General features: G+C 38.8%; 1 protein-coding gene across 2 annotated transcripts in view; it reads right to left on the bottom strand.

Annotated features, from left to right (window-relative positions):
• The window catches only part of myt1la (myelin transcription factor 1-like, a), a 78808-nt gene extending 65132 nt beyond the window's left edge, over window positions 1–13676 (bottom strand). For both annotated transcript variants that reach the window (XM_051138677.1, XM_051138679.1), the window contains exon 1: window positions 13431–13676. The gene's annotated coding sequence lies outside the window, so the exon portion shown is untranslated. The remainder of the gene's footprint in view (window positions 1–13430) is intronic.
• Between the last annotated feature and the right edge of the window lie 1055 nt (window positions 13677–14731).

Genomic DNA, 14731 nt, shown 5'->3' with positions numbered 1-14731 from the left:
GGCTTGCTTATGGAGAGAGAAACCCGTGCCATCAGGTCTTAATGATGCCTGGCAACCGCGTGGGATCCAACCAACACGTCGTCAATGGCAACGGAGGCACCAGAAGTCCTCTCTCCCAGCGACGGGAAAGGCGAAGCCTTCCTGAGACTTCACGTCCTCAGAGAGAGAGGAGCAGTTCAGCGGAAAATAGCTTTTGGCCCCTCATTCGACAACCTAAGTTGGTGCCAGGCCCGGAGGAGACGTGGGCACCCAGACTGCCAGAATTGTCTGACAGGAAGAAATCGCATGTTACCCATCAGATTATACCAGCGATGACTAGCTGAGAGCTAATGGCTGCATTCAAATGTGTTCGGTTTTTCCAGTAACTCTTGTTCCAGAAGTGTCCTAATTTCACCCTGAATTTCTCTTGCTTTTACTTAAAGCCTATTTTATAATTACACCCAAACAAAAAAGCCAATTCGGAATGAAACAGACAAATCAGATACACCAGCCTAAGCATTTTTCCCAAATTAAAGCACAAACCTCTATTAAGTACAGCACAAATGCCATCCCATGACACATAATGGAGGTGAAAATGTCATGATGAACTTTGCAGCGCTTAGCTTGTTCACAATGCGGGGCACCTTGCAGCTTGATCTGGCCGCTTTCACACCATACCTGCTAATTACATCTCCTCCTCTACACTACAGCAGCCCGCTGGGCTCCACCACGCCTTACCTCTGCAGCTGGTGAGCGTGCATGTTCTCGCGTGCTTTTGAGATCGGCCGGTTCTTACACGTAGATAGGTGTATTTCACACGCCGACACGTGTAGTCGTGCACGGAGAGACTGGAAACTCAATGAAACCATTTCAAAAAGCGTCAAAGAGTTTGTGAAGCTAAATGTGCCATTCGATTTTTAAAGCCACTGACAATTCAAAGCAAACGCTTCCAAAACCTATTGAGCTGCCTACGAAGGCTGCATTTTAATCCTAGGTGCATTCCAAAAAGTAGATTTATTTTCATCACATTTTGCTGAAGCAATCCCGTAATGCATTGCAACAAGCTTATGCAGTGCTCAAGTCATGCCAGAATGACTGCATTTATACGTTTTAAAAAATTAACCATATTTACCAGTGGGAAACTAGTTGCTTTCTAAAAGCCCAGAATTCTAAATCTCTCATGATGTTTCAAATACTGTTTGCTTTTGGGATTTTATAAAGCATTTGGACCCAGACACTGATGCACGACATCAGACTTAAAGTGTTAGTTCACCCAAAAATGAAAATTATGTCATTAATTACTAACTTTGTTCCAAAAATGTAAGACATTTATTCTTCTTCAGAACACAAATTAAAATATTTTTGATGAAATCCGAGATCATGTTTCAAGGCTAGGGTTAGGGTGAGTAATTAATCACATAATTTTCATTTTTGGGTGAACTATCCCTTTAATGAGCCAACTGAGGTCATGTCAATTACTGCGAAACAAAATGATTTATTACCATCACATGCATTTGTGGATGTTGACTGCACAATTCAGTTTGGTAGTTTCAAGTTTAGTTTAGTTTCAAGTATGATTTCTAAAGTGAACAGAAAGCTCAAAAGAACTTATAAGCTATACTGTAAACAAACAATAAAGAACACAATTTGTTGAGTCAACATAAAATAATTTGTCACCCTACTGCCTTAAAATTCTAAGTTCAGTCAACTCAAATAAGTTTAGTCAACTTGAAATGTTAAGTTGTACCAACTTAGATATTTGAGTTGACTAAACTAAATATTTTTAAACTTAAGGGCTGGGCTTGTTACCTAGCTGCCTTAAAATTGTCTAAGTTGTCACACAAATTTTTATAGTGTAAGGCAACCCCTTTTTTGATATGCCATGCCTTCAAACGTTGGAAAAATAATAGTATTTTTTATACAGAGCGTCTATTTACACTAAGTGCAAATAGCCTGTCTTGTTGGCAGAGGCAATTTACACTAACTCCACCCACCAACGTGGGATTGGAATAGTCAAAAGTACAAATGACAGTTGTAAAACATCACCTCCAGTGGTGCAGCTGATAAAGCGCATGCAATGTTCTTTTGGCCATAGGGAGGGCTTATTGTCCCATTAAGGCAGCATCCATTTAATAATTTAAACTAAAACTATAATTTACTCTCAATACGTAATTATTGCATACTGTTTTATAATGTACTACAATACTGAGATACACATAATCACCTCTATTTGCAATAAGTATCATAAATAGCAGAAAATTTGCATTTAGTGTAAATAGCATGTATCATTAAGAAAATATGCTATTTTCACTTATTCACTATTTTCTTTATAAGCACTTTCACAAATAAACTTTCACACATAAACTCATTCTTTACCATTCACAGTCATTCACAAACTTATTTAAAGGCACAAGCCAATTTTACATGAACATGTCGCTCCACTCAGCAACTCCGGTATCATCCTCTGATTTCCGAATTTCCCAATATGACTTCTCTTGACCATTCAAATGCTGGAAACTCGTAAATATTGTGTTTCTGAATCCACTTGAAAACTGAATGCAGCTGACACAAACTTGACAAGATTGTGGAGAAAGCGACACACATTTTGATTATAAATAGAAGTTTTATCATGACAGCTCTTGGAAGATTTTAGCATGGTAATGGATATGACCATGTAAATGTATTTGATCTTGGCAGAATAGATCCGCTATGCTACTGAATTGCTGTTGTTGTAGATTGTTGCTGCTGGTGCTGCAAAGCAAGTACAAAAACATACTGCTGCCAATACAAACACTGATATGGTGCTGTGAGTATTTAAGACTTACTGCTAAAGCACTAATAGCATATATAATAACCCGTAGCAGATCTATACCGGTGGAGCTGGGGAGGTGGAGGGTTTCAGAAGAACTCTGAACGTGTTGGGAAATGCTCTAGTGAATGCTAACCAGCTATTTAAATGTAAAGCAGCAAGCTCATTGGCTGTGTATGCAACATGAACCAATCAGGTTGTGCCAAGTAGTTTAATGCTGTGAATATTATCAGTTTGCGTTAGAGTTCCATCTAGAGTTTCATGACAGAACGTGGCATTAATTAAAAACTGGAAAGTCACGACTTTGCCTACATTTTTTTAGACTATCCTCTGGCTTCGCCTGTATTGAAATCAATCGTGAATCAGCTCTCTCATATAGTCGTGTCTCTTTGCGTAGAGCGTGGCGTCTCAAATCACTCACATACAGTTAAGGCATCTATCTAAGCAGTAGGCAGAGAGTAGGTTTTGGAACAGAGCTGGAGCTTTTATCAGCTTACAACCAACCGAACGGCACGAGAGCTTGACATCCATAACCAAACCCATAAGGCTGTCCAAAGAGCTCTTTGTCAACTAATGAGTCTTTCCAGGCTCGGTTCAGCGCACATCTGTCCAAAAGCGTACGAGTACTAATTCCCCCCATCTTTATGAGCTCGGTGCAGTGCCGGAATGTGATTAGTTATATGTTGCATTGGGCTCTGTCTCCAGCTTTGTCACCAGCGAATTCTAATCAGTGAGGCAAATCAGCGCGGATTGAGCCGAGATGGAGAGGAAATATGATTTTAATCAGCATGCAGCGCTCGTGCTCCTGTCTGTCTCATTCACAACGCATTCAGAGACGGAGAAACCATGGAGCAATCAGCCAGACCTCCGCTGCGTCCTATCGAGAAGGACGTGCTTTAATTACCACCAGCCAAGGCTCCCTTTCTCTCTCTCTTTCTGTCTCACTCTCTCTGTCTCTCCCTCTCTCTCTCTCCCGCTCCCCTAAAATGAATAATTGCAATAATGAGCCATTTTCATCTAGCTCTCCTTTACCAAAGGATGACAAAAATTACTCATCTTGTTAAAAACCCATATCTACCGCAACGTGTATGTGGGAAAAGGGAATATGATGTTGTTCGGTGTGCTTAGAGCCGTGCGCAGGCTGTGTACTGTAGGCACATTTGGCCCTAATGAATAATTAGCAGTGTGTTTTAGCTGAGTCACTGTGCTGGAGGGCCTGCACTGGACTCTAATGGAGGTGTTGCCTCACGTCTTCCATCACAGGACTGTCCCCAGTGAGCCAATTGCATAGCAGCCTGTGTGAGGCACGGCCGAGTGTGTGCGTGAGCGCGCGTGTGTTAAAAATAACAGCTCTCCCACTTCATGACTCATTCTATGAGCTCTCTGTCCGACACTCCCAAACAGTGTCTGGAAAGAAACCCTAGAGCCAACTCCTTAATTTACTGACTGGTCATTCCTTACCATCTTTTTGTGTGTGCGTGCCGCTATACGTTCTCTATAAATATCCCCATATTAGTCGTATAGGCAAGACGTGATGCTCTACTAAAGGTTCGTGCCAGCCCTGTTATATGATGTTGTTATGTAACTTTTCACAGGGCTGGTCGACAATGACAACCGAAGGTGAGAACGACAGATGGAACACAGATGCCACCAGTGCGTACATGATTTAGTCAGACTAGAGACCGGACCAACTGTGGCAGACTAGCAAAACTGCTAAAATCCATAATTTCAGATCTGTTTACAAAATATCAGAGAAGAACGGAGCAACGTTATTGATCCTGGATGCTATCCAACATGCACACGTTGCAAAAAAATTCTTTTTAATCTCAAAACTGCGATGCAACGGAAGTTGCAACATTGTTTCTTACATATTTTAACACAGATATGAAAAAAATTAGGGCGGGACTTTGTTCTACACATCGCTTGTCGATTGGATGGAAGAAAGTCTGAATGTGGGCTTGCAGTTGTTTATAAAAAAAGGATCTGAGCAGAATAAATTATTGGAGATGTCCAATAAGAAGTTTCAACAAATCTAAATTTATGACATTTATTTAAAAATTATGAGGTATAATCATTTTTTTAAGTGATTAGAAAAAAGAAAAATAAAGTAGAAAATACTTCTTATCAATTTCTGACATTTTAATTAAAAATCATGAGGTAAGAACATTTTTAAAAAAGTGAATTATTCACAACAACATCAATAACATGCATTCAGAAAACAGATAGGGTGAATTTTCGCTTCAAGTTGACTTTAATTACCGCACTGGCAAATTGTTTTAAGCTTACATTTAAATAAACAAGTGAAGATTCTTGTAAGAGAAAAGAAAAAAAAAGATTTGTAAATAAGGAAAGAAAAATAAACTAGAAAATACTTCTTAATATCCTATGCGATTTTGTTAAAAGTAATTTGATCTTGCTTTAAAGATGTTTAGATATTTTTTCCAGGAAAACAAGACAAAAATGCTGATTGATTGAGCACAATGATTTTGCGCAGTGCACGATCGGAAGCGTGACTGATTATATAAACATTAAAAAGCAATTAAGACAGCACTTTCCGAAAAATACATCCTTCTGTCATCTTGTGGAAATTCGAGAGCCGTATCTTCATCCGATGCCAAGGCAGCAGAACCTGTTCACCTCTTTAGAATGCTTTGTATTCTGTTAACACACTCCTGCAACAACAACCCCGGCAACCCGTGTCTATGTCTGCGGACGCAAAATACCCACTCATGCCCATTTGAGCTCTCTAATGTACTCCATCCTCCTTTCTTTTTAGAACAACACATAAAGTAAAAAGACTGAGCAGAAACCAGATGATCTCTTAAGAGCTGAACTCGTGTAATCACCCCAGATTAGTTATTAAGGAAAATGCCCCCGCTGCACAAACACACACACAAAAAGGAATCCTTTTTACATTCAAAAAGAAAGATGATGAGGCCCCTCCATTTACTCCCCCCCTCCCTTCCACGGGTCTGCAAATGCAACAGGAAATAGGCCTCCATATGTGGCCCCAGCTCATGTTGTGAGATGCTCTCACCGATTGGAGTGAATCATCACCATTATCGGATACCCGTGTGTATGCGTTGCGCTTTCAACACACAGACTCGATAGCTTTCCTGAGTCACTGTGCATATATGGGCAAATCAGGTCAGTACTGATTTGGAGAGTGGATGCGGTCTATGGGGACCAGGGATCTATGGGGCTCTATGGGGAGTTTAGGGAGCAATGCCACCAGTCTAACAAATTCCCGATCATCAGATTCACTTGCAGGACTGAATTCAATGATTCACGTCCTCCTGGATATCGCTGAAGAATTATTGACGCTGTATTTGTGAGGAGAACGAAGGTGCATCCCGATTTCCACTAATCAATGCCGTTTTGTAGTACAAATAGTGTGAGTAATGTGTTCACGCTTTTTAAAATTTTATAATTTTAAATTAAAATTTCAAAAAACAACAAAATTGGACAATTTATGCATGCAACATAAATCTTCAAAAAATAGATGGTAGAGTACATAGTGCATAGTGAATATCACATTGTAAACTCTCGCATTGTTTACCTCAGATAAATACTGCTATCAGGCTACCAGGTATGGCACCTGGTATCAGTGTACTAGTTACATTTTAAAGTGGACACTCAACTCTATACTATATTTAAAGTCTGTGTCAAAGCAATTCGGAGAATTGTTTCTAAACTAGGATTGTCAGTTTAACGCATTAATTAATTAGTTATGAAAAATAAAATATTAAAATATTTTAACGCAGTTAATGCACTGGCCCCGCCCTCAGACCTGTACATCATCTCATATTTCATACAGTTGACTGTTGACAAATATGATGCCAGGCAACAACTCCATGAATGCAGTTATGCACTAAAATTCAAGATATTGTGGCAAAAATATGAGTATGAGCTGTATGAGTTGTTTCATATTTATATATATGATATATATCACAGTCAGCAAGAGCAATATGACATGAGTGCTGATTTAGTCCTGATCTATCACGAGTTAAAGTGTGATTTTATACAACAGTTCAGTAAATAAGAAGTTTGATATTGTGTTATATTTTAAACACAATGGCCTGGTTTCACAGACAGGGCTTAGACTAAGCCAGGATTAGGCCATACTTCAATTAGGACATTTATGTAATTTTTATAAAAGTGCCTTAGAAACAAACATTACTAGTGTGCATCTTAAGACAAAACAAAGGCATTGATATATTTTAAGATCAGTCAGTGCAAGTTTCTTTTAGTTGAAACAGCTCAGACTTACAGTTTAGTCCGGGACTAGGCTTAAGCCTTGTCTGTGAAACCGGGGGAATATTATGTTTTTGCTCAATTTTGCAGAAAACATATTACCTTTGAAGCCATATCAGAATTGTTGTGCGTCTCTAAACACAGCGGTGTTTAGTTTCTGAATGAATCCGGATTTTGAATGAATCGCATGAACCAATGATTCAAAAGCCAATTCATAGAGAGCTATTTACTTCATTCCTGAATTAATCAGCAGTTTGAACGAACCGGATGATCATATAGACGTTTACCCCCACCTGCTGGAAGATTTAGTATCTTATTTAGCATATCATTTCATTAAAAAAAATGAAAATAAAAAATAAATACTACTACTACTATTAGTTCACCTCCAAAAAAATGTAAATTCTGTCATCATTTACTCGTGGCATCAAGGGTCGGATACTTCCTAAAATTATCCATAGTCCACAGCACTGTTGTATATGAAACCATTCATCTGGGTAACTAAAACAGGCACTACTGTACTTTCATGTCTCTCGTATCTCTGGTAGCGCAAGCTTGCTTCTCAGTTATCAGCTGCAGTGAAAAGGAGTGCCACCACATGGAGCTGCAAAAATAAACCTTGTTTAAATAACTTTTTGAATATAACCCCTAAACAAGTGCCATCCCCAACTCACACCACTGGTTGAGTTGCTGTGTAGGACGAGACCGTTTGGTTATAGCTGTCTCTGCATATTAAGCTGGCAAGATGAAAGTATTTTAACCCTGAAAAAGTGACATACAAATGTAAATGTGTTCTGTCTTGTTACTAGTCCAATTTTGTACATCATAAAGACTTAGCTTTAAGATAATACAAACAGAATTATAAAATTGTTTCTAGTATATGACTTATAAACAGCTGTTTGTTTGTTGAGTAGCCTTATGCATTTTATTAATTATAGATTTGTGACCCTGGACCACAAAACCAGTCATAAGGGTCAATTTTTGAAACTGAGATTCATACATCATCTGAAAGAACAAATAAGCTTTCCATTGATGTATAGTTTGTTAGGATAGGATAACATTTGGTCAAGATACAACTATTTTAATCTGGAATCAGAGGGTGTAAAAAATCAAAATATTGCAATGCATATTACTAAGTTTTGATATATTTACAGTAGAAAATTCACAAAATATCTTCATGAAACATGATCTTTACTTAATATCCTAAAGATTTTTGCCATAAAGGAAAAATCAATAATTTTGACCCATACAATGTATTGTTGGCTATTGCTACAAATTTACCCGTGCTACTTACGGGTTTTGTGGTCCAGGGTCACATATGTTTAATTGCATTATATATGTTTTTCCCTGCTGTCCTTGTTATTATTATTTTTTTAAAGAAAATTAAATTTTGGAAACTATGTTATTTAGCCTATCCCATATTCCTAATTTAGCCTGAGACATTGCTGGGCTGCAGATGTTTACAAGGGGTGAGAGGTAAGGCTGGATTTGTTTACACTGCATGCCTGCTGATCCTGAATCCTGGGATCTAACCTGGGCTGCCCCTGGATGTTTTATTCACCCTCACACAAATCTCTCATTCCCTGTGTTTGGTTGTCTCAGGCTTTCTTTCTTTCTCTCACTCTCTCTCTTTTTTTTCTCCCTCGCTCTCCCTCCCTCTCTCAGCTCAACTAGGTCACAGCAGCATCTAATGTAGATCAGGGCTTCCCATGAAAATGGCAACAGAATAATCTAAAAGAGTGTTGTAGCCTTCACATACAATAACATGTTTGTATACGATAAACTTTCTTAAGAGTGAGAGCGTTCCGACGAAACAAATAACCTCTACACCATGACCTATTTATATAAATAATCCACCTTTATTCATAATACAACTGTTGATTCAGAATTATAGTAGACTTTTTCAGTGCCTACATCGGTCCCCTCCATCTCTTCTGTACTGAATTCTATCGGGCTTTGTTCACAGAGACAATTTACTCGTGAAAATGTTGGAAGATGTAAAATTGGATTTCTGTTCTTAGAATGAAAGATGTTTTTCAATTCGAGCGCACTATTAGTAATGCTTATTTTCAAGTATTCAATATAGTGATACTTTGCCATTCACTGCTGATGTCTGCCAAGGCTAGATGGTGATGTTAAATCCTCAGTTTCATGTCTATTTAGAATATTCAGAAAGCAAACATAAGAGACACTGACATTTACATTGGCTGAATACAGAAAATATAGATTTACACAATATGAATGCAGGTGTCAAAAAATATAATTAATACCCTTACCATTATCTTTGTGTTATTATGTCATCATCGCAAACCACTGCAGAGTGAATCATACGCTCACTAGCACCAAATTCATTGATTCAGCCAAAAACTCCCATATAAATATTCATAAAGCAATTGAGATATTGTGGTTCTTCAGTCTTAATGAGCATGGTGTGAACACTGAACGGCCCGCTGGGTGTGTATGTGTGTGTCCATGCTCATCAGCCAATAAAAGCCTGTCTGTCAGCCCGACAACATTCCTGAGGTACCACATGATTCAGCAAAACTCCACCATTAATACCATGAGAGCTGCTTAACCTTTCTGTAAACTTTTTGGTACTAAACACCGTAGATCGTGTGGCGGCTTTCAACTTTAACACTAACTCATGAATATATTATTAAACGGCTTGGTTAGTGTCATGCTAACACAGAGAAGCCCAGAGTTTCACTCCAGCTTGAAGCAACATCTGCTGGAACCAGAGGGGAATTGAAAAGGAGTTTGATAGGTAGGCTGGAATGAGAAAATCTCACATACTTTGACAGCGCAAGCACTGAGTAGCAGCTAACATTACGCCACAGGACTACAGTATGAAAATAAGAGCATTTGCATGCACAATATTATGCCAATTATGCTAAATAACCTGACAATCTACACATATATTTTTCCATTTTACTTCAGTTTCATTCTGAATGTCAGCTTGTTCAATGTACTCATGTCTGCTTACATTCTGATGTTCAAAAAAGCAAACAAAATGTCACTTAAAGGAGAAGTTTACTTCCAGAACAAAAATGTACAGATAATTTACTCACCCCCTCGTTATCCAAGATGTTCATGTCTTTTTTTTTCTTCAGTCGTAAAGATTTATTTTTTTTTTTTTTGAGGAAAACATTTCAGAATTTCTCTCTCTATATTCCAAAATGCCGTTTAAATGTAGCTTCAAAGGGCTCTAAACGATCCCAGCCGAGGAGGAAGGGTCTTAGCTAGTGAAAAATTACTTTTTAACCTCAAATGCTCATCTTGTCTAGCTCTGCGTGAACTTAGTGTGTATTCCGGGTCAAGACAGTTAGGGTAGGTTGAAAAAACTCCCATCTCATTTTCTCCTCCAACTTCAGAATCGTCCTACATTGCTGCAGAAGAACTGACCCAGTGTTTACAAAGTGAATATGCAAAGAAGATCGAACGGCCTTTACAAAAAAAGTTAAAACAGCGATGTAGGGCGATTTTGAAGTTAGAGAAGAAAAGGAGATGGGAGTTTTTCGACATACCCTAACTGTCATGAACCGGATTACTGAAATAGAGCTAGACAAGACAAGAATTTGAGGTTAAAAAGTATACAAATTGTACGTTTTTTTTAGAAAATGACCAACCGTTTCACTAGATAAGACCCTTTATAGCCTTTGGAAGCTGCATTTAAACTGCATTTTGAAAGTTCAAACTCACAGGCACCACTGAAGTCCACTATATGGAGAGAAATCCTGAAATGTTAATTCAAATCAAAATACATAATTTTTTTACAACTGAAGAAAGAAAGACATGAACATCTTAGATGACAAGGGGGTACATTTTCTGTACATTTTTGTTCTCGAAGTGAACTTCTTCTTTAAACATTATTTTCTTGTGTAATCTCCGGTTTTTCTAACAAGTTGATTTTTGTTGTATACTCATTGTGCATTGTTAGCATTGCGATGACATTATTATGACTAGAATGCTCTTCCCGCACGGACGGCTTTGACATTCCAATGAATGTAACACAAAAAAACAGTGCAGGTGGTACTGAAATATCACTATGAAAACATTGAAACTAGTCTCAAAACACAACAAGAAAAAAGCCACCGACAAATGAGCAAAACATACAGACGGTCAGGATAATGTGAATGTATATTAAATGTAATATCCACACAAATGAAATCTATCCAATTTTGTTCTTTCCAAAGCTGCTTTTACCAACGATGCTATTTTTATCTGAGCCATTGCCACACATCAGACAGAGTGGTTAGTGTGTGTGTGTGTATGGGGTGGTTAAGGGGTGGTGGGGGTTGGTTGGCGACTCATTAAACCTGTAAGATTGTGAAATGGGCAAGGTTTCTGTCTCTGTTTCACTCTGCCTCTCTTTTTCTCACTGTCTTTCTCTTCCTCAGCGTGTAAATGGCTCACCGAGGCAAGGAAACCCTCTGGGGTCACAGAGCTTCTAGCCAGACAAATCACATCTTCTCCTGAGGACCCTTTCTTCTCCTCAAACCCAAGCTTACCCTCAGTCTGCTCAGGTGCTGATCCTAAATGCGGCGTTTTTCCTGACAGCCGTTTTAAACGGGAATTTCTCTACTGAGGTATTGTGATAATCTAATGTCATCTCCTGTAGTTAGCCAGTTAGTCCCCCAAAATCAAACCAGGAGCTAAAGAAAAACAAGAACACAAAGAAGAAATGAAAAAAGCAGAAACACAGTCTATATGTCACTGTCAACGTTGCTATGGTAAGATTAACTTAACCAGCAAGCATTGGTATCTATAGAGTAATGAGATCATATACAGTATTCATAAGTGTGACAGCTCTCTCCTGAACTCCTGCTGAGACGTCTTACTGCTGATCCAGGATCAGAACCTCCCACTTGAACTTCTCCCGAGCTGTTATTATGACTGGATACGACTGCTTTCTGATCAGTTGAAAAGGGCAAGTGTAACAACACCCCCAGTCAACAATATCACCCTTCATTGCATAAACATGTGTTCAGATGCTCATACATATGAATAATGCACAAAGTCTTCTCTAAAACTATACTCCATCGCTGATGCAGATATGCACTGCCGTCTATTATTGCGTGTGAGATTTGCGCACCAGATAATCTACATTCATTTACATTTATGCATTTAGCAGGTGCTCTTATCTAAAGTGACTTGCAATCTATGCAAGACAGTTGAAATGCTTTAATTAGTATCATTAGGAAATCTTACAACCAGCTAAGAACAATGATCATTATTATTTTAAATTATACTATAATTATTATAATTAATATTAATCATAAAGATTTTATGATAAGAACTAAACAAAATATTAAAATGTTGTTTATTATTGTAAGCATTAGGTTTAATTCTTATATTTAAATAACAGAAACAATAATAAGTTTTGGTCATTATAAATTATTATAATTTTAATTAAATAATAATGTTAATTATATTAATTGTAATTAAAGTTAATCATTAGAAATAACAAACAACAGCTATAATAATAATAATAATTATTATTATTATAATTATTATTATTAATTTGTTGTGTTGTTTGGTAACAAATGTTAACTTTCCATGATGGACGTCAATAATAATAATAATAATAATTATAATTATGATAATTATTATTATTATTTAATATTTGAATCCAGGAAACAGAAAAAATGAACTCTCCAAGAAAATGAACTCTCCATGATGGATGTCCAGTGCATACCAAATCAAATCACTCTATGGCGTGTCACTGGTTGACATTATATAACAATATATATATTCACACCTATGGCTGCATTATTAGTGTTTGTTTAATAAGCCCCAGTTGTACAAGCAACTCTTCTCTTCTCTTTGTTCCACAGGTAAATTTACAACAGCCCCATCCAGCAAAGCCCTGCCGCAACTTGCATTCAACTTCATAATCACTCAACTTTCTGAGTCACACAGTCGTTCTCCTGAGGAGAAAACGTGTAAGACGCTCTGTAATTTTGCTCCTAAACATGCACAATTAGCCAAAATGGAGCAGCATTCAAAATCACGATTTGCTTAAAAGTATTACACAAGAGTAAACTGTCAGGCTTGGGTGAAAAATCCATTTTATGGACGCTAATTATTGAGTGTCATGCGTATATGTAGTTGGGAACAACCACTAGTCGGTCAGATAGCTATAGCATTGCAGTTCGAAAGGCAAAGAGGTAGCGGAGCTTACTTTGTCAGACAGCTACTCTGCAGCCCTGTGTGTTGGAATGCAAAAGTGATGTCTTCATGAACGCATTAGAATGTCTTCTTCTCTCAAACACACACACGCACACAGACAAACATGCACACTCCTTGTTCGTAAATGAACATAGATTATGAGGCCACGACATGCCAGCATGGCAAAACAAGAAGAACAAGAAGTAAACAAAGTGAAACCTACTGAAATGGCGACACTGTCTTTCTCTCTCCCTCTCTCTGTCTCCTCACACACCGTAGGTCTGAAAGTCTGCACCCGTCTTTCTCTTTTTCTCTTTAAAATGCTTTATTTGTCCCTCAACGCACACTCTTTCACTTCTCTCCTCTGTTCTCCTGAGCTTTCTTTGTCTGAGCTCGGTATTCCGCCAGCACTTGGAGAGATGGAGGGAGAGAGAGTGGAGAAGCAGGGAACTGCAGCCGCTCTGGAGAGGCAGTAGAAAGAGCGGGAGAGAGAGAGCGAGAGAGAGAGGAAGGGAGGGAGGGAGAGACACAGACAGACAGGGAGGAGGGGAGTGAGAGAGTTGGAGCGTAGGGAGGGAGCTGTGAGCAGAATGTGTGAGGCGGTAGAGAGAGAAGCGTGTGAGCCGGGCTCCAGAAGCGACGCGACACTGCAGCAGCAGCGAGTGTAGAGCATGCAGAGCCAGACTTACCCACCTCTTCTGACCGACAGACAGACAAACAGACAGCACGGACCCTCGGCTTAGGAGGCACGCAGGCTGCTGGGCCAAAAAACGAAAGGAAGAAGGAACTGTTTCGCAAAATAAACAAACCCGGTCTGCCCGAAGCCAGAGAACAAAGGGCAGGGTGGAAATGTATAACCTTAATCAGTGTCTCCCATATTAATTCAGCTGTAGACAGTCTGTTTCTAGTCACTCCCTGCTCTGCTCTCCCCACAGACTACAGAGTCTACAAAGCCATATGAGCGCGCTAGCGTGTGCAGCAGTGTGGGTGTCTGTATTTGATATAGAATATGAATTATGTGCCAGTAAAATGTGCCTCATTGAAAATTAAGCAAACACCGTGGTATACAACGGCTACGTCTGCTTGAAATCCCTGTTGACAATGGCTTCATTTACGAACACTTTCAATAAAATCTCCATTGATTTAGCTGGGTTCTATTTTTAATCAAAACCGAGAAGGATGAGCATGAAATTGAACCAATTTGACAGGATTTTAAAAGCATTTTAAGACAACCAACATTGTTATGTCTCTCTTTTTGCAGAATCTGGAGATCCCCAAGTGCTGAAACACAAGCGGACAGCGCCTGGTGCTGAAAGCAGGGGGAACTCTGGACAGCTCCTGGTGCTGAAACCAAGAACATGCTGGACAGCTCCTGGTGCTGAAATACAGCAGAGATTGCAGTTCATTTCTGATTTTTTTCCGCCAGTCTTCTCTCAAGCAAACCCTACAAAAACAAGGCAGCCTGGTTGTCTCTCAACGGTGTGGCGCATATAATGGCAGCTGTCTTGGAAATGCCTCCCTAAT

This window comes from Labeo rohita, chromosome 20, assembly GCF_022985175.1.
Source record: "Labeo rohita strain BAU-BD-2019 chromosome 20, IGBB_LRoh.1.0, whole genome shotgun sequence".
Lineage (NCBI taxonomy): Eukaryota > Metazoa > Chordata > Actinopteri > Cypriniformes > Cyprinidae > Labeo > Labeo rohita.
Note: the sequence above shows the minus strand (reverse complement) of the source record. Positions and strands in the feature narration are given on the sequence as shown.